Here is a 22462-nt window from a genome sequence, read left to right on the forward strand (position 1 = left end):
ATCTATACCTTTTAATAACAATTTGGCTGAAGAACTACATATTCACATACTTAGGACCTTCTCTGAAATTAAACTGTCCTTTGATTTTAGCCTTTAGCCAATGAGATCAACTTAAAAATTTTTTTTTAATTTTGCCTTTTGCTATAAGTGAAACTTTAACATTTCTTAGTTCTTATGATGTAAAAGACTTCAAACTTTATGGTAAATAAGAACTGAGAAAGTTTAAAAAACAAAACTACTTAAACTCTGGAAACAAATATTTTTATAAGGCGACTATGCTATATCTGCCTGCTAGAGCTGAGCTGCTGGTGGAGTGGGCCTGTGTACACTGGGAGTCAGAGAGGTTTGTAATGACTCCACTGTCAGGGAATTTTAATTTCCCTCTGTGACAGTGCTTTTGGCTAAAAAAAAAGATTCCGTTAAAAATTTTTCAATGGATCCAGAGTATAAGGTAATATATAGAGACGGGGACAATGTTGGCACTAAATTCAGACTGGGTTTAAAAAAATAAGGTATGTAAATTCCACTGCCTCATGAATTTTGAACTTTTATAATTTGCCTGAAAATACTGCTCCCAAATAAATGTCATGAATTAAGTTTTACTTGGAGCTGTTTTTTATCAAGTTGATCTAATGCCATTGTTATAAACTGACCAAATGTTTCTCTTAAAAACACCAAATGTACATGAAATGAATAGAAATATTTTGGGGAAAAAGTCCATAGATTGAGTTAATATATAAAAGCAGAATGCAGGGTAATATTTAATTAAAGTTTTCAAATTATACTGATAGTTGAGGTCCAATTTCAATATGGATGTATATTATTCCACACATCCTATCCTTCTTATATAAACATTAAAACTAGAATTTGATCATCTTAATGATGATATTCATATGTGACATCTTTGAAACAATATATTCTCTACTTAATTCTAAAAAATGGTGACACATAATAAGGGATTCTTCTTAAGTGGGAAAATAAGAAACTAAAGATTCTCAAATCATGCTGAAAATAAAAATGGGTAAAAAAAATTACTTGGAAAGCATCATGGCATCATAAAATATGGTACCAAATTATACCTCAAAGACCTGGCTTTTAGCCTAGCTTTTACAGTGGCCATGTGACCCTGGGAAAATTATACTACTTCTCTAGAATTCATGTTCTTTAGATTTCCCAAGAATGGATTAGACAATAATCTATTATCTCTTTCGCCTTTCTTCTTTTTCTAAGTTTTAGCTTTTATTATTTATAAATGGCTGAGATTATATATTTTGCAATGGTTTCTACCATCAAACCATGCCCATGAATACAATCACTTTAAAAGTACCAATTTCTCTATTATCCTTTCAGGTACATATCAAATGCCATAGAATGATCCTGACCATCCAGGCCTAACATCTTCTAGCTGCCACAACAGAGGTTGCCCCTACCACTCCTGCTAATGCTACCCCAATGCTGATACTGTTGTTTCTGCAATTTTTCATTTCTGTCTTAATGTCCTTGTCCGGTGATATTAATTTCAAATTTCATTTCCAACTGATGTCTATGGTAGGAGATGCATGGTGGTAATGCCCCTGTTGCTAAGTCCCACACAGTGGTGGGAGAATAATTTGCCACAAATACAGCATGGAGCTTCAGGAAAGGGGGTCAAATACTGAGTGGCCAATACCTCATTAATGTCCTCTCATGTTTACTCCATTCTGTTGAATGTTAAGCCTCTGGAATCTTAATATAAATGCATAGATTTTTGTTGCTGTCATTTTATGAGTATTGAATTTGAAAGTGGGTTTGGATTTCACACTTATCTTGTGTTCTAAATTCATCACTGAGAGTTACATATGTCTAACATGTGACTCCACCATAATGTAGCAGCTTCAATGCAATGAGGAAGACAAGCACCAAAAAGGAAAAATCAAAATGCTGTGAAAGCACAAAAGAGGAATTTTTGGGCTTCCCAGGCGGAGCAGTGGTTGGGAGTCCGCCTGCCGATGCAGGGGACACGGGTTCGTGCCCTGGTCCGGGAAGATCCCACATGCCGCGGAGTGGCTGGGCCCATGAGCCATGGCCGCTGAGCCTGTGCGTCCGGAGCCTGCGCGTCCGGAGCCTGCGCTCCGCAACGGGAGAGGCCACAACAGTGAGAGGCCCACATACCGCCAAAAAAAAAAAAAAAAAAAAAGAGAGGAATTGATGACCTCTGAAAGTCAGGAAAGTTGTCCCAGAGGAAGTGACATTGAAATTGGAATTTTCACGAATTTTAGCAGTTCAACAGATAGACAAGCATCAGGCAGGACATTTACAGGGAGTGGGAATGGCTGGGGAATTGGACATTGCTTGGTGGGTTTCAAAAAGTTGAAATTCATTGTGTGTGGAAGCTGTAAAAGAGAGAATGGACAGGAGAAGTGCTTGGGAGTTAGAAAGGAACTGGGCTGTGATTAAGCTTTTTATGCCATGCCGAGGAATTGGTACTTCATATTTTAAGGCATGGAAGGTTATGAAACATTTTTAGATGAGAAAGAGCATGATTTGATTTGCATTTCTGAAAGAGTATACTAGGATATACCAATAGAATTATTGACAGTGACCTTTTGCATAAGGAATGAAAATCAAGGGTTAAATATCTTATTGACAAGAAATGATATAAAAATTAAGAGAGCTACAATTTACTTATTCAGCAGGATTTGGTTCATTTCGTTATACAGTCCGTTCTCATTATTCACAGTAGTTATGCTCTATAAAGTTGCTGTGAACCCGGAATTAGTGAATACCAAACCTTTGCTCCTAGGGAAAATACAGAGTTAGGTTCCTGCAAGACACTGGTCACAGTAATTTTCATCAATCAATCAATTCATTACCTTGTTTTACATGTGCTTCTATTTGAAGACACCTTATTTTTTATTTTTTTTTATTTTTTCGGTACGCGGGCCTCTCACTGTTGTGGCCTCTCCGGTTGCGGAGCACAGGCTCCGGACGCACAGGCTCAGTGGCCATGGCTCACAGGCCCAGCCGCTCCACGGCATGTGGGATCTTCCCAGACCGGGGCATGAACCCGTGCCCCCTGCATCAGCAGGTGGACTCTCAACCACTGTGCCACCAGGGAAGCCCTGAAGACACCTTATTTTACATCTTATTGATCAATTAACATTGAACTCATGACCAACAGCACTATAAACTCATGCCTGAACAAAACTTATCTCATACATACATATTCTCTGTAAGGCACATCAAAGCCTTCTTGTGTTTAGAAACCCTAGACATCACTTCAGCACTATGCTTGAGGGGCACTTTAAGTAGCGAAATCACTAACAAAAAGCACAAAAATGTACAAAACATGGCACTAAACAGGCTGCACTTGTTTGCTGAAAAGAGAGAGCAGAGTTTTGTTTTGCTTGATCTCAGCTGGAAACACGTATGTTGCCGCTTTGCATATGTACTTAAAAGACTGTGAAAGCACTGCAAATATGATTTTGATATTATAAATAAATTTTAACAAGAAGGCAAATTCACAAATATGGAATCTGTGAATAATGAGAATAGACTGTATATTTAAAATTGCTAATTTTAAGTAAGGCCTATTTAAGAAAGATTTCTTTGAATTCAATAGGCAGACTACTAAAGGACACTGATAGAACACTTGCTAGACAAAAATTACTTTAGGTCTGCCAAAACCTAATACAGAAAGAAAAAGAAGGAAAGAAAGAAAGAAAGAAAGCAGAAGGAAGGAAGGTAAAGAAAGAAACCATCAAATAAGTTTTGAGTAGAAGATTAAATGTATGTCACTAATTGATAAATTAGTCAAATTGACTCTCAGAAGAAGGTTAAATGAAAAGTGAGCAATGTGTTGTTTCCTTAATTATTTTCCAATCTCCTTCCTCCTGCAAGAGCTTCTTGTTCATGTTAATCTATGAAGGAATTGCTTAACTGAAATATGCTTCTCATCTTACTCAGAATAATAGCTTGCTTTTGCCAGCCAAGAAGCCAGAACAGTAGGAGCACTAATAAGACATATTATATATGCACAAGTATTATTAGTTAAGCAGTGTTCCTAAGAGAGAACAGAGAGAACAAATCTGGTTTGTCTTAAATATTTCATCTGCGAAATTATGATTTAATTCATTCCACTTCCCCCAAACAAAATTCTATTTCCCCAGCACTCAAGTGTTTTCAGTCCCACTATTTTCTTTATATAACTGTATTATCATTAGACTATCCAATTCATAGACTCCTTTACTTTTTATCTCCTACTTGCATTCCTATTATTTTCATCCCCTGGGGCTGCATTCAGATTTTGGGGTTACGTGCTTGTGAACTATTTGCAGGACCTTTTAAAAGAAAAATAGTATAAAATTGTAAATCACAAGTACAAAATTGCCAGTGTCCCTTGAGGGGTATTTGAAGTGACCCGTGTAAGAAGAGGGCCTAAAGCTTAGCCTTCAGTAGCTTTAAATCAGCCTCTGCTTATGCCTTTTCCTCTCTAAATTGGAACTGGGATTCATCACTCAACCACAGTCTTTTGGAATCCAACTTTCCATCTCCTCAGGCTCCACCTCCAGATAATGAAGCAAAGATGTAGCAAATCAGATGACCTTACACAATGCCACCACTATAGATTTATGATCAATAATCTGGTCTGACTTCTCAATGCTGGCTGAGAATTTTACAATATCTTCTTAGTTAGCACTTTCCTAGTCTTCATAGAGGTTATTTCAATCATTCTCAATAATCCTCATACCTCTGACCCTCCCACATTTTCCCTCAGTCAGCAGAAAATCTTGCCTCTCACTTTGTAGAACAACAACAAAAAAGACTTTAAGAAAACTCTGCTTCTTTTCATAAAACCCACTCACACAGTTGCACATGCACCCATCCATTTTTCCCTCTTTTTAGAATAGTGGACCTAAACCTCCATCTGTGCTTTGGATCCCTTTCCTTTCTGCCTTTTTAGGGACCCCACTCTCTCAATAATCTCTTCTCTTTCCTGTATCCCCAACTTCTCTTCTGATTGTTTCCTATTTTCTCCAGATATGGACCTGTCTGCATTCTTCCTTTTAAGATCAAGTTTCTTGACTTTTGAAAGACTTATGTATCTTTACTATATTTACTTTCATTACAACTCCTTTCACTTGGTTTTGCCACCTGGTTTTAGCTTTGACCACTGCACTAAAATAGAATTATTTAAGTATTTTTGTCACTAAATGCAATGAACAGTTCAATTTACATCTTATTTACATTTCTGGAACTATTTAATGTTTTTATTTAATGTCCCTTTGCCTTTTGCCTGGCATACCTTTTCTCTTACCACTTTGTCTACTCCTTTGAAGTATACTTTGTTGAGTTTAAACCCATTTTAAGAGGAAAAAATATGTGTGTATTTATATTTGTAATATATATGTTGTTAAGATGTTTACATTGCTAGTAAAAAGAAAACACTTAACTATTAAGGTAAAAGATTCTTCTTAGTATATATCCCTTGAATGAAAAAAAAATGGTAAAACTATGTTTATAGCTAGTTCTAGGAGTTATAAAGTTCAGTTATTGTAAAAAATAAAAAAGATAAACCATGGATGCTGAGATAAGGGATCATGTGATTTTTCAGGCCAAATTTGAGTCCAAGAGGTAGTTGAGAAAAGCTTTTGACACTAATGTAGGGAATTAAAGCAAATTTAGAAACAGATGCTCTACCTGTGAAAAGCAATCATAATAATAATAAACAATAATAATACTTAGAGTCATGTAAAATACATAATTATAGTGGTAATTTAAAATTGTAAATTTTCAAATGAATATTTGTATTCTATAAATTTTTGGTACTATATCTAATGTTAATCAAATATGTGAATTTATTTATTGTAGCATAACATAACATAAAATAGCATAACAGCATAACAAAACATAACACATCAGCTTTTAATCTTCTCTGTTATGAGAAGTCTATTTCCTTAGACCATGAAAACAAAAAGATTGTCAAACTAAACCAATACAGTATCTGTAGTATAAAAATCTAATTTTTATATCAATGTGGGTTTAGAATAAAAATATCTCCAACATATTCAAAAACATCAAAACTAATAGTTCATTCTCTTAAAGTCATAAAATTCATCTTTTTTTGGATTTGAACGATTAGAAAGCTATAAAAAAGAACTTTCAGATAAAACACAGTGTTAAAGACACTCCAATGAAACATGTATATGAAGTTTCTCAATGGCGGACTTAAACTTTCTGAATTTACCTCACTTTTACCTAAAGGTTCACAGCTGGCTTTTCTTTAAAGAAATTCTTAAATTACAGTTTCTCAGAATTAAACAATAGGGTGAAGCTATAACTTGAAGTAAATTATGCTAGGTGTAGAACAAGACTGTAGTTTGGGAATGTGATTGACATGACCTTTTTTTGCTACACATTTACATAAATTCATTTATGAATAAACTGCCTTGATTTATGACATATAGCATGAAGTTTATATAGTAATACTAAATAAAAATTAGGATTTGAAATTACTTTCTGTCTAGATTCCTTGGGAGATTTAGTTATCATAAACATTTTGTGAGGTATGACTGGAAGTAGGGACTGTGGATCTCTACCTCAAAGTCAGAATTTTCCCAGATTTTTCCACTTGAAAATGTAAAGTGAATGGTAGTTATGGACTACCATAACTAGTCCTAGGGTTAACTGATCTCTAGAGTTAATTTTTAAAACCATTATGAAACTGAAGAATATAGATTCTTAATATTATGTATGAAATGGAAAGAAAATGTTCCTTCATTCCAAATCAAGCTACTAAAATGCTTATTTTTTAACAAAATGATCCCAAATTAGATATGATAATATGCTCCTTATTTCTTCTTATTCTTTTAATACCTCTGTGACATTGGAGTACCAATTATTCTTATTTCTTAAATCTTCAAATATTGATCATAATACTGAATATAATTTTAAATTATAATTCTATTCTAAAATTATATATTTAATCTTGTGAGTTTTTTTAGACAACTGGATCATAGTTTAAGCTTTATTCAGGCAATGAAGTTTAGTTGTCAAAATTAGAGTTTTTGTAGATAGAGATGTCTGGATTTAATTCCCAGATCTACCACTCAGCCCAAGCTTTGCAATCCTGTGCTAGTTACTCTTGTCATATGTAGAAAAAAAAAGGATAAATAGTTCCTACTTTATACATGTGGTTGAGGAATAACAGAGATAATTAAGTAAAATGCTCTCTTCACTTGCTGACATAGCATTGGTATTAAAAAGGAGCTCAGGTTAACTTTCTTACCTATACAGTTGTTGAGGTCAGTGCCATTATCCTAAAGTTATAATCCACTGCAACTTAGCAATCACAAAAATATTTAAATCTAACACTGGGAATAAATATTTTGTTGTGTCATGTTTATTCTTGCGCTCAAGACACTTATTACCATTGATTATATCTGAGTTTAAAATTCAAAATTTCAAATTCAGCAATTACTCATTGCATGGCTGTTTTGTATCAAGAATTGTGCTCATCTGGGGGAATACAGTGATGAAATATACATTGCCCCTCCCATCAATGATGTCATATTACTCTAGTAGTTTACAACAAAAACACAATCTTAAAGTTTACTTATTTATGCAATGAGAAACTGACATGTTAACTAAAATGAGAAAGTGATATATTAAGAAAATCCACTTATTGGATTTATATTTAAAGTTTGTTTTTACAACCATGACTTACATATTAATGGCAACTTTCATATTTCACTTCTCATGGAACAGAGCAAATTTGACTATGGTGTGTTCTAAACTGAACACCTGGAGCAAATCAAGGTCTTAAATGGTTTTATTATATCCCTCAAGTGTTGCTTATGTGCAAGGTAAACCCTGAATGTTAAGGGAGCAATGAGTGGTCACCTGGGTCTTTCAGTGTTTTAGGAATCCATCATCCCACATGCTCATTGAGAGGTGACATTAATCACTATGTCCTGATTTTCATTTGCAGCAAATCCTTAACTGTCAGAAAGTTACTTCTTGGCTTACATATGAGACAGAATTCCAGACTCAAAAACCTATACATTTTTATTTACATGCTCCCAGATCTTCTTGTAAAGAAATTAAAGCAATAATGTCCACTGCATAGGCCCAGCCCCAGCCCAGTGTCACTTACGGGGAAGCACCTGCTTCCATTTGACCAGGTGCAGCTCATTGCCCGCCCCACCCCCTCAACATCTAGAACTGCCCCAGGCCTCTTCTAATGGCAAAGTCAAGCCCGCTGACCCAACCACCAGCTCCAGACAGGAAGTGCTTCCACTGCCCTCATCTAAGGCAGCTCCTCCTTCTTCATCTCCTGACCCAGGAAAGTACCAGACAGCGGAAACACCCAGTCCCTGCAGGAGCCTACAAGAATGGGGTCTGATTCACCTACAAGAATGAGGTCTGATTCTCTGGCCCCAGTAAGTTGACCACAACATACTGCAAGATCTAAGCTTATCTGTGGTCATTTTGTTACATTTATGATAGTAAAATGTGGAAAAACCTACAAATCCTTCGGTAAGGAAGTGACTAAATTATGAGACCTCCATAAACCTATATAAAGTTACATGGAATGAAGAGGATGGGAAGATTACATGAGTCACTCCATGTCAAATACTTAGGACAGGACTGGGCTCACAGAAAGAGTGGTTAAGTGGAAAAAGAAACTAAGAAACTGTTATAGTTCAACAGCATTTTATTATTAAAATATATGCATCCTTATGTGTTCACATACATAGATAAATATATGGAAGGATATACCAAAAAAAGGAGAGAAATTAAATCATAACATATTTAATTTTAAAATAAAACAGACAGAAGGAAGTGTTTAATGATTTTGTCAAAAGTTACGAAAGGCAAGAAAAATATGCAGGACTCCTTTGATGGCCTTTACCTTGAAGAGATATGAAAAGAAAATTGGTTGGCTTTATTGGAACATTTACTGTTTATAAAAATGTTATCTGCCAAGAGAAGTTTGGGCCAAGAGAATTACTCAAAAAGGTTGGATGTGTTGGTAAGAAGGGAGAGAATGTTCTTTACTGCTGACCTGAATGTCAGCTTAAGCAAAAACTTGACTTGATTCAGTTCTATCAGAAGGCCAAAGAGCCTTGGAGACGGTAGCATGGTAGAATCACAAGGTCCAGTAGGGCAAGGAATACATCAAATAGAAGTCCTTCTCCTATGCCTACAGTTCCAGACTGGGAACCACAATAACAGATGACATTGAGGGATGTAGGCCAGCCAGAGGTTTTCATAGTTGTGGAAAAGAAGCCTACATACCCAAGGAATAAGGCTTGGGTTCAAAGCTGGGAGTTGCCAGATAAATGAGTATCACCACAATTCACAATGGCTAGTTAAGGATTACAGTTCTTTTTCTTTGCCTGTTCATGTGAGCATCTATCTGCTTACATCGAGCCTATAGACAACAAGCTAGATCAGCAGCCATAGTAAACAACAGAAGAGGTTCAAACCTGCAGCAGTCCAGGATGGAAATCAAAACCTACTTTCCTTTTCCTTCCTTTCTCCTCCAACCAGTCCAGCTTTCTCTGAGTAGCAGAAGACACATTTAAATGAGATCACACCTGAAAATGAACTGGACTAATATTTAACTGAAATGAGACTGTTTTTCTATAGAATATCACTGTGAAGTTTTGAAATTGAACAGACTTGTTAAAAGAACCAGAGACCTGATAAAACAGAGCATGTTTGGTAGCAATTACTATAAAAACAAAATGTTCATGTTTCTTTTAAAATGAGTTGAGATTCCTAACTAAAGTGGTTAGAGAAATAGTTAAGATATTAAAATTCTCTTCTGTCCTGTACTCTCTTTTCCTCTTTCTAGTGGTTGCAGTGGTGTGATATACACTTGATGTACTTCTGCACTGGGGTGAGGGGATAGAAAAGAAAAACCTTCTCAGAGCTACACACTCAAAAGGTTTAGTGAGGAAAGGGGTTCTTTATGTTTCTGTGTAGCCCAGTGTCTCCTCAGGTAGGAGAGCATTTCTGGTGCATTGTGCCTGCTCTCTTCCCAGGGACTTTAAGCAAGTTGGCTTATAACTGGATGTAATAGGGGTAGGAAACCAGCGTGAAGCCTAATCCCTGGTTTGATTACAACTAACACAATGTAATTTGTAAGATGTTATTTTACATACTAATGTCCTAGATCTAAATTATACCTATACGTATTACCTTGCCTTTCTATAATTAGAACAAATCATTTTGGAAAATCACCAGCAATGCAATGCAATTACCTAAGAGCTATATATTTTTTTGCATTCACATTAGACTTAAGTCCTTTCCCTGAAATAATTTGTTAGTTTGTTTTTTCTGTGCCTAGAAAGATTTCTTCAGCTGTACCTGAATTGGCCTTCTCTGAACCAAATATCAGATCAACTTCAAAGCAAGTTGACTTGCTGACACAATTGCTATGTCACAGCATTGAGCATTTACTTGGAATTGGAAACAGGATAAAGTGCAGTCTGCTTCCAGTAATTTAACTGTGTCTAAAGTGAGGCAAATAGCCTATGCAGTTTATATCTTTCTCACTGGAGATGAGGTTGTTTATCATAACTATATAAGCTAACAAGAAACAGAAAGAATATCATAGAAATCATAACGTTCGATTTTTAATTTCACAGCTTTTAATTATTTGGAGTCACTAATATCAAGTGAGAAGAAAACATATATTCCTTTTATTAGGGTGGTTCAATCATAAGTGACACTATGACTAAGCTGAAGGAATGAGTCACCTGTACTGCAAAAGAACCAATTTCCATTTGCTAATGTATTGTCAGAAAAGCTGACTGGCCAGCCTGAATGCTGTTATACTTAGAGCCAGTTGTCAGGCTAAATTAGCAGAACCATTTTTCTTTCCTTGTATGAACTCTTTATAATTCATCAAGCGAGAGAACAACCTTTACATGCATTGTTTTTTAATGGAAAAAGGAAAGGTTGTGGAGTCAGAAATTTTGAGTGTGTAGGATTTTTCTTTTCCCTTTTTAATACTAAAATATAAAAATGACATGCATTATAAAAACACATGTATTATAACAAAAATAATAAATACATATATGAGAATAATGCCTATATAAAAATACACACATATACACATATAAGTTCTTCTTTTCCTGTCATTTCCAGGTTGACCCAAAACTCTTTCTGGAAATAACTGATGTTATTAGCTTATGGTATTATCCTCCTGTCATATTTTTTTGGCCAACCTTTCCTTTTAAGGTCTTTATCACCCTTTATTTTATTATTACCATATAGTAATTTATTTAACCAGTCCCTTATAGTCTTTTAAGTTTTTTCTGGTTTCCCACCATCACCCCTCCTCCCCAGTCAAAAGAAAAAAAAAAAAGTCACATAGAACATGCCAATGTAAAAGTAAGTACTAGCTTGGATTCCAGTTTTGCCATACCCTAGATATGTGAATTCAGGTGAGATATTCAGTCTTTTGAAAACTCAATTTTCTTATTTGCAATTATGGAGAAAATAATGCTAATCAGTACTGTGGTGGGAACTAAGTGAGATGCTGTAAGCAAGACACCACAGCTTGATATTGTGTCAATACTATCATGGACAAAATCTTCAGTCCTATATTTATATTTTTGACTTTCTAAAAATAATTTGACTTTCTAAAAAACATACATTTTATGGAAAACAAAAAAGTAATGTAATACCATAGACTTTAGAGGAGAATAATGAACACAAATCACGAGTTGATGATATTTTTGACAAGGTATTTTGCAAATGGGTTTCTTGGTCTGAATATTAATATATCTGAGCTAGGAGTGGTGGATGACTAATATTCATGTATTTCTGATAGAAATCTCTAATTATATTAATGTTCTTTCAAAATGTATGAAGAAACAAGTTTGAAGGAAAAAGGCCAAAAATAATTTCCAAAATTAAGCCTAATATTGAGGCAAGGCAGAAAAATACACTCTGCATAGTGTCAGCTCTCTGCTGACATAGATGGGAGACACCTCAGAGAAGACACATATAATCGTCAGAATATTATTTATAGGGTATATTTCACACATTCTCAAAACAGAGATGCTTTTGTAACCAGGCCTGTTATAAAATGCATACATATGTGTGTATATATTTTATTTGGAATAACTGTAAATAAATACAATGCATGGGAGCCTCTCAGATTCATAATAATGTATTCATATTGAAATATATTAAAACTATAGATGTGAGTTATTCAAATACTTTTCTCAAAGATAATTCTGCTTTCCTCTAGAAAGGTTATAAAATGTCCTCAGGTAAAGAAACATGAAGGGTAAATAAAAGTATCATTTTTATGTCTGGGTTAGGTTAATCTGAATGCAGTAATTATTTATATGATATGTTCTTTAAAATTTACATTTTAGGGATAGTTCTAGGACATGTAACAATTAAACCTTAGAAGTAAGCCTGTGTTTGAAATCTTGAGGGAAAAATATTATTTACATAGAAGGCAGATGATTATTATGCAGGGAAGTCTACCCTTTTCTATAGTGCAAAAGCAAAAATACTTCCTTAAGAAGAAATTGGACTCACTGCAGGTGGTAAAAACGATTTCCATCCTTTCCTAGAAGAAGAAGGAATGGATCGCATGGTATATTTATCACTTCACTACTTGGTGGCACTTACTTTCCACACCTTTCTTATGCATTAGCATTTTTGCTTCTGTTTCTTTTCTGCTGAGTACCTTTGCCCCTCTTCCTTGGAATCTCACTCAGAGGCCTTCACTTCCCATTTTCCCAAACTGTTTTCTGTCTCCTCTTCTCCCATTGAGCTGAGCATTTTGTGACTGTAAAGCAGTTTGGACACATGCATTTTTGAAGCAGAAATATAAGAGGAAGGAAGCAGGTGCATCCTAAGAAAAGGTTCCTCATTTATTATTTCAAAAGTTCGTACACATCTCTTGGTATGTCTTAAGAAGCTTAGATTTCCTTAGTATTATAACTTAGATAATAATTTATTATCCAAACTTGAACACACTTAGAGTGAAAGAGGCACTAGCCACTTGGAATACCAGGGAGCTGGACCTAAATCAGGACTGTCTAAGCACATATGCTCATCCTAATTTTAACCTTACATTCACTTTTCAAAATTATTAAATTGAAACATATAAAGGAATAACTTCAAATTCATAGGGAGTATTACAATTAATAGTAAAGTGATAACCTCAGTTCACCTTACTAGAAAATAAAACATTATAATTATTCAATTTTCCTACAAAAGAGACTAATACATCTCATTATTAACATCTTAATGCAAAAGACATCTAAGTAAATTTAGTGTCTTAGGGATAGAGTAAAGAATGTTGAAGCACTGAGAAATTATGGTGCAGTCTTTGACTTTGATTTAAATAAAATAAAGCTAAATGTAATTTCTTATGGTACATTATTTTAAAGTCAAAATCTGTGAAGCTACTATAGTAATCTATGTGTTAGCTCTTGAAATTAAATTACAAATTCAGTGTTTTGACATGTTGCCACATTTTATTGATATATTTATATTGAGACCAGAATATTTTACTCAACTAAGGAAAAATTGGGAAAATGTTTGAAAATGAATACAGTGCAAATATTGCATTTGTACTTTAAATATGTAGTAAAATATGATTATTTTTAAAGTTAGTCTTTAAAATTAGATGCATGTTATGATTGCCAACCTGATTTATGTTGATTTATTTTCCAAATTTGTTTCTTTCTTCAAATTTTTGTTTTTTAAAGGTTTAATAACTAGTTCAGTTTAGTACCAAATGCATATCAGTTTGTGATCCAATGGTGCACATGTAAACGTCATTCTTGTTCATTCTTGAGAAGTTTATTGCCATGACTGGGCCCCTCTACAAGCCTACGTGCATATAAGGTGATGGCACCAGGGAACAACACACACAGTTTTGAGGCGATCCCTAACTTGTCCATGTCTTTCATCCAAACACTTCACCACAGCATCTATAGCATGTATATGGTCATCACAGCAATTCCATACCCATGGTACTCTGTATTTTGAAACAAACTCTTACTCTTCAATTTCTACCTAACTCTTCTATAATAACCTCTAAAACCACAGTTCAATGAACAACACATTTCTTTATATCTTTAACTTGTACTTGTTTCATCTCTCATGTTCCAGGTAATTCTGGCTTTGGAAATGTAGTTGACGTCTTCCAGCTTCCCACAGTTCTTTCCAGACTGTTGTTCTTCCTATATTTGAGGAAAAATCCCTTGCTCTTTCAGGCTAAGATTATCATCATCCCTGTCTCTGCTCTTCATTAATAAAGACTACTGACCCCTCAATTTGTCTGGTGCATGTGTAATGACATCACAATTTAGATTTAAAAATGCATGTCCCCAAAGCCTAATGAAGTACTGTTTATATGTATAGTAGCCACTTGTATACATTCTTTTGTGAAGTGTTCATATCATTTACTCATTTGTAGTGGACTGTTTATCTTTTTATCATTTATTGTGGGAGTTCTTGATGTATTGTGAATACCAGTTTCTTCTTAACTATATGTATTACAAATATGTTCTCCCATCTGTGGCTTGCTTATCTATTTTCTTAATGGTGTCTTTTTAGGAGCGAATGATTTTAATTTTGGTGAAGTCTAATGAATCTTTGTTTTTTCTTCTTTTATGGTTATTAGTTTCTGGGATCCAAGTCATAATAATAGTTTATTAGGTTTTCTTCTAATGGCTTTATATTTTTAGTGATACTTAAACCTATGATCCCTCTTAATTTACTTTTTGTGTATGGTATAAGATATGGGTCAAGATTCACATTTTTTCCTGTGTGGATGTTCAGTGTCATTTTTTGAATAGAATTAAATTTTCCCATTGGAATATTTTGGCACTTTGTTGACAATCAAATAACCAAATGGATCTATTTCTGGTTACTCTGTTCCATCCTATTGATCTATCTTTTGATCCTTACACCATACCACATTGTTTCTATTACTGTAGTTTTGTATTAAGTTTCAGAGTCAAGTGGTATGTCTTTCAACTATGTCCTACCTTATTAAGTTTCTAAGTCCTTTGTAACTGCATGTAAATTTTAGAATCAGCTTCTCATTCTACACCAAAGAAAGCATATCAGGACTTTGACTGGGATTATTGTAAATCTCCTCACCAATTTATAAAGAATTTTAATTTAAAAAAATGATCCTTCCAACACATGAACAAGGCATATCGCTCCATTTATTTTATTTTTTCCATTTATATTCTTGAGTTTCTATCATTTTATTTCTTGATTTATCTAATAAATGTTTTATCAATTTTCTTATCTTTTCAAAGAACCAAATATTTGCTTTGTTAATTATCTTTATTTTTTATCTGTTGCATATTTCATTGATATCCCATCTGATCTACATTTTTTCTTTCTTCTCCTTACTTTTTCCATCTTCTTTTGCTGGTCTCTCTAAGTACTGCTTTAGTTGCATCCAACAAGTTTTGCTGGGTTGTATTTTATTCTCATTTGTTAGAAATATTTTCTAATTTTCCTTAAAATTTCTTCTTTGACATCTGGATTGTTTAGAAATGTATAGTTTAATTTCCAAATACTGGGGGAATCTACTAATGTTTTATTGTTATTTTTTCTACTTTGAGTGTGGTCTTAGAATGTACTCTGTATGATTTCAATCAATTTGTTTTTGAAACTTGTTTTATGGTCCAACATATGTCTCTACGGGTCAACATACTGTATTCACAAGGAAAGAATGTATATTCTTCTACAGTAGGACTTAGTTCTCTACAAAAATCTGTGAAGTCAAGGCAATTGACGGTGTTGGTCATATTATCTATTCCTTTATTGTTTTTTTGTGTGTAATTGTTCTACCAATTGCTGAGAGGGTTATCTAAAATCTTCAACTCTGATTGTGAAGTTATTTTTTTATCCTTGTAATTCTGTCCCTGTATATATTTTGAATTCCATTTTTAGGTACGTATATGTATTTATTTTTATATCTTTTAATGTATTAATTTAATTATTATGAAATATCCCTCCTTATCTTTTGTAACGCTGTATGTTTAAAAGTTATTGTATTTGATATTAATATAGTCACTCCATTCAGTGGGGGACTAGTGTGATATTCTGCACAATATCAAAATGGTTATGTCCTCTGTGTACTATATTGTGACAGAGCAGGAGAGTTTAACTTATCTTGGGGACACACAATGTATACTTCTGTCCTTCCTATAGCAATTGAGCAGCTTTTGATGAATGTACTCTTCACATGAATAGCTGCATACTGTTCCAGAATTGTGCTGCTCTTCTTTATTAGATATCACGACTGGCTTGGCAGCTGAGTTTGAGGTTACCACTAAGTTAAATTATAAAAACCCACCATTATCCACCGTAATCCATCTGGATGTTGCAGGGGACAACAGAAATAAAACAGGGATATGACTGGCACCCCTACTCTCGTATTCATTAAAACTTTGAGGGTGGCACTAATTCCTCCCATTCCATCTGGAATACAGTATTGCTTCATTTTAATGATACTGTTCTCCAGGGAAGGTGGCACAGTTTTAAGGAATTTTGCTTAGCCTTTTACTCCACAAATCAGAGAAACAATGTGAAGGAAGCTTCTGCCACCTGCTATGATGTATGAGTTCAGAAACGAGGGAAATGGTAACCAGGTAAATTTGAACATATATTTTAGTGTGAGATGATCTTGGGCTCGGACACCATTTATCAACTGGCTTCTATCACTCTCGCTCAAACAGGGATACAAAGTAGCATTTTGAGTTCCCTGTTACTAGGTCATCTTAGATGCTGTATTCAACAGCCCTCAAAAGTACAGACATACCCCTTTTCTCAGTAAATGGAAAATGGTCATAGATCTCTTTGGGGAAAGAGTAAGGGGGTGTTTATTTTATACTCTAATAGTGGTATTGCTGTATCCTTCCTCAAGGGGATCCAACATTCCCTTCAATCAATGGATTTTGGATTTGTGCAGTGTCATACATCTGGAACTTGGATAAAAAACTGTAACTTTCCATTTTGGTGGCTGACATCAGCCTTCTGCTTGGCAGCACACTGTTTTTTCTTGTTATGCAAGTTACATAACACCCTATCATTTGTGCTTGGAACAGTATGATCTCTCAATCGTCCCACAGATCTCTGAGGGTCAAGGCACCCTGATAGCTACTCTGATCTTGCTGCCCATTACAGCAATCACATCTTCCTTGCCTTTGGTGGCTAAGTATTGCCACTTGTGCTCTGATATTCCAGAATTCTGTGAAAGGGATGCTTAGTTCTTTCTGCTTACACCAGCCTGCTCAGGAATCCACTACTGAGTTTTATAAAGATGCCTGTGCATCTCCTGCATCTCCTCTACCCACTCCACCCCCACCATTCCTTATTGACTTAACAGGGAACATTCTATAAATGCTCCTGAGGAAAACAAGTAGATGGTGAAGTGGTGTGTCTTCTGGTTTTACATAGTAAAACCATCTTAACTTTTTCAATCCTCTGAGCCTTCTGACTTCTTCAATATTCTACCAAGGCAGTTTACCTCATTTACAGTAAACTATCATTGTGTACAAACTTCAAAAGGATTATCCCAGCATGGTTTTATAATTGGTTCCAGGTGTCCCTGACAAGTTATTAAGCCCTGTGTCAAGGGTGAGTGTTCTCAAGTTACTAAATTCTTCCCTTTCCAGTCTTACATTCTTCCTCTTCTGATAAATGTATTTCCTCAAGTTCTTGTGTGTACACATTAGCAGGGTCCTACTGTTCCTTTGGGGAGTTTGCTATTTCCATCTAGAACTTGGACGCACATCTTTCTGCTCAGGTTGTGTTGATCCTCATCTTGTTTAGTGGTATATAGATAATAAATGGTGTGGAGAGACAAACATCAATATTTTGGAAGATAAGCAGCAATTAGTGAGGAATCTACTTCTGGTGAAATGTTTGCAATGTTTCCAAATAAGGGAGACTGTTCTCCTCTGGTAGGGTAGGGAGTTGCTTCTGACAGCCCACAAAGTCAAGGGTTCAAAAAAATATGCAGATTTGAGTTTTTCAGGATTGTCCACCCAAAGTCGCCACCCCAGATTTCGAGGTCTTACTCTTTTCCTATGAAGACATTGACTTAAAAATTAGAAATCTGTTGAAGAAATGAACACCATATCCTTTGTAGCTCTCTCTCCCTTATACTTAATCTAAGCCTGATTTTCAGCATAGCCTGACCTGTGACATAAGGATCTCCCTAAACATCACCATAACTGTAGAAACTTTATTTTTTACAATGTTGCTTGAGTTGATAGTGATTAATCTGTCCCTGCCATTTTCTTTTTTCAAAATTCTAAAGCAGTTGATTTTTTTTGGTTACCATTGCTCACATACTGTTTCAGTGCCAATGGTACTATATACCCTATCGCTTCATATTGCAGGGGCACTTCATCTTACCATAAGTGAGAATCTTAGTAATTGTGATGCTACTGTGTGTCAGGGGTTTTTTAAAACCATAGGATTACACAAGAAATGGGTTCTTTATTGCCTAATGACTTACCAATGATCTAGCTCCATCCCATCCTTCAGATTTAATTTTCAGCACCACTCCTCATTCCAACTAGCTTAACCCTGAAAGTAGAGTACGCACTCAAGAAGTGCTAGCATAAAGTACTATGTATGAAAACATCTATATTTTATTACATTAAGCTACACTAATTCAGGTACATGAGCTTGACCTGCCCAGAGACACATGATGATTTTTATGAAGAAATTAGTTAGGGTAACTTCAAATGTTTAAACAATTTGTCACGTTCTTTTGCAGATTTTAACTGTGGATGTAAGTTCCCTCTCCGGCAGATTTGAGATGTTGTTGTCTTGTTAATTTTTATTTCCTTTCCTTTTTTTTTTTTTTTTTTTTTTGGTTTGTATTTGAGTTAACAAAAATTCCCAGTCAGATTAACTAGAATTTTCATATAAAACTCAGAACTATGTAGAACATTTAGATATTCATCCCAATTCTTCCAGCAACATAGTTGTCTGAATTTGAGATGAAATTACCTGCTTTGCATCCTTCTATTTCACCCTCTTCTATCCAAGACAGATTCTGCTAATAGATCAAGGTGTTTCCTTCACACTGACTCCAGTTATGACCTCAGATTCCTTCTCAACATAATGTTTTGGGAAATCTTAGTTGGAATATGGGATGAAATACAATTGCTATTTCTAGAATCAAGTTACATAGAAAACTCTTATCTTTCCTTTTCTTCCTTCTTTTTTCTATAATTTCTAAGGATGGAAATAACAAATGCTTCTCTCAGGAATTCTATCTGATTATTCTAATATGTAAGAGCTATAGCTTCTGAGCAAATAAAATATATTCTACCTTTTATTAACCATAATAAATTTATTTAGTAATATATTTTATAGCTCCCTGTTCAAACATTTCTAAAATAGAAATATTGATGAAGTCATTCTTAAATTTACTGACAAAAATAATACAAAAAAATTTTTTTGTTTGATTATTTGTGAAATAATATAAAAGTCTGGATTAAATGTAAATAAACTGAGTTATTTAGGCTCGATTAAAATTTAAATAAAGTTTAATAATACTTTTGAAAAATCTCCCTTTTGAGAGGGGGGAGAATCTTCAAATCTCCCATTTGGAATGCTAAATGGCAATTCACATTATCCTTTATGAGGAAATAAATCTTTTTAGAAATGAAGATTTGCTTTCAAGTTGCAAATATGTTTTATGTAAGCCCTTGTTTAGTTTCACTGCAGATGTCATGAGAGATTTTTGAAGCCTATAACACTCAGTAATGTTTTTAATGTGGACAGATACACAAGTTTGATAAGTAGGATGGTGTATTTGAAGAAATAATAGAACTCTTTAGGATCCAGGTCAGTGGACTAATGGGGTTATACAATCCCCAAGTCAGAAATTCAGGAATCATTGTATTGAATTATGGACCCTTTCCTGAACTTTGGCACAGCTTCCAGAAACATAAACTTTGAAGGTATTTGGAATGTTCTTTAACTGCTCTCAGTTACATAAGTTCAAGACAGATGAGAGGCATGTCATGATTAGTACTCTTTTACTTAGAGTAAAGTAATTTTTCCCTTTTTTTTCCTAAATAAAATTGTCAACAAAATGGCATAACGATGTGGATAGTATTACTTGGGTAATTCTTCTATAAGTCGTAAATTTTATTTCATATCTATTGTCTCCCCACAGTATTTCAGGTGTTATCTGTAAGGTCTTTCAGGAAGAACAGATATCCACAACTTCATCTTTAATGATCATTCAAAATAAAGCATCGCATTTCATAGGACTCCAATAGACAACAATTTAGCTCTTAAGAATGAACAAAGCAAGCAACCAAATCTATGTTTTAAAACACAGTGACTTAAATACCAATCATTTAACTTTAGAAATAATATTCAAATACAAATATGTGTTCAATTTAAGTTGATGCTGGTCATTTCCAGAGAACATGCTGTCCATATATACTTTGAATGCTCTTTATCTCTTAAAACAGTGGCAATATAAGAAAAACATTTGCTGGTAAACAAATATTTTGACACATACTCCCTAAAATGTCATCTTTTAATGAAAAGTAGATAATAAGATAAAATCAAAATATGATACAAGTAATTAAAATGAATAAATTATATTTAAACCCTACTGATATTGTTTTGGTTTAGAGACAAAGGCTCGTAAATTATTAGGGATAATTTTGTATAAATTTAAAGATTCTTCCAAGTTGACATAATGGATAGATTTTTATATTTCTTAATTGGTCTCCTTTCCTTTTAGTCAGAAACTTAAATTTCTACTCTGTTCACAAACCATTAAAGCTGATTTGGAAACTTTATCATTGGGTCAATGGATTAGTTCAGAGAAAGTAACCTTAAATTGCAATGCATGGAATTCCTTAGATCAATGAATTTCAGGGCTTATTTTATTTGGGCTGAGCTTGGTCTGTATTCTCATGTAATCAGGATGAGTATGGTGTCCCTTTTTTGCATCATTGTTATGAAAACTAATTGGTTTATGTGCTCCTATTACCTAATGAGAAGTCATTCAGGAACAAAATGGGGCAAAAGTAGCTTCTGAACTATCTAGGGGTGAGGTTTACTCTCCCTAATTCCTGAGGTATTGAAAGGGCACTAAGCCTTCCTAAGTAATAATCATACTCCTTAGGAAGGAGCCAAAGAGCCCTTCCAAGGACTGCTTCTTCAGATGCAAGAGAATGGACAAAATCCTCAAAGACAAAACGATACCACATTTGAGGCACATAATCCTCCTTTTAGATAGTCTCTGAGGTTGTTTGAACAATAGACATATGGGCTAGCAAACAGAAAAGACCTCTGGTTTAATACCTCACTAACAAAGGGAATATAGAAGGAAGTTCCCAAACCTTAACTTAAATCCTTGGAAGTATTTTTAAAGTGCTAAAAGGCATCAGAAGTGCCACAAGAAACTATTTCAATAAACTAAGATGGTCAATAAGATTCTAGATGATCCAGAAACTACAGACTTAGAATCTTCCCCAGTAATCCATGTTGAGCTTCAAAAAATTCAGTAAATTTCTTAGTAGAGAGTAGTGCAAATAACATTGTAAAAACAAAATTGCCAAATTAAAGAAAGCATATGCCTTGATTCTAAGGTCAACCAATCTCAAAATTTAGTGGCCCTTTATTCATGTAAAGATTATTCTTATTTTGTTTTCTGAGATTCTTCCTGTGAAGCCTCAGTTAGGACAACCTTCCTTAGGGGGCATAGCCTAATGCTTTTCCTAACTCACCAAAATTAACCATATTATATACTAACTTCTTGGCAGTTTAGTCTATTTTACTGTCTGTTAGCAAGACAGTATATAATAGTATCAATTAAGACAGCTAGGCTCCACCCATTTCTTTCCTTTTCAGACAATAAGTGTTTCATCTTGAGTGAAATCAGCTTTCAAAAATTCAAAAAGTTATAATTATATATAAGTGGCTATTTTTATTAGCAAGTGTTTTTCAATCATAAAATAATAGTTTCTCAAATTCATATATTGGTAGAAATATATTATAAATTGTTTTTTATTTTCTAATTTGTTCTGAACAAAAAACGTATAAATTAGGCCATTCAGATAATGACAAACACTTTTATTCTCAAAACTCAATGTGGTTAAGTGACTGACCTAAATTGTGGAACATATAACAGATCTGGGAATGGAAAGTAGGTACTAGATTTGGGCTGTTTTCTGAAAGTTCAACATCAAATTCCCTTACTACTATCTTCCTGTCTTCCTTCTAGGAATCATATTTCCTCCTGTTACAGAGCTGAACAGGCTCTCCCTGCTTCTGGTTCACTCAGTCTTGGAAGAGTCACAGGTTATTACTGGGGTAGTAGAGGCCAGGCAGCCAAGCTAAAACTCAGCTGTGTGAGTTTCTAAATTTCCTGTTACATAATCCTCTGGAGATTCCCTAGGATACTTCCCATTCTTCTAACCAGTTC

This window comes from Delphinapterus leucas, chromosome 8 (assembly GCF_059928025.1).
Source record: "Delphinapterus leucas isolate spDelLeu-1000000601 "Yukka" chromosome 8, BTC_Dleu_Yukka2, whole genome shotgun sequence".
NCBI classification, from domain to species: domain Eukaryota; kingdom Metazoa; phylum Chordata; class Mammalia; order Artiodactyla; family Monodontidae; genus Delphinapterus; species Delphinapterus leucas.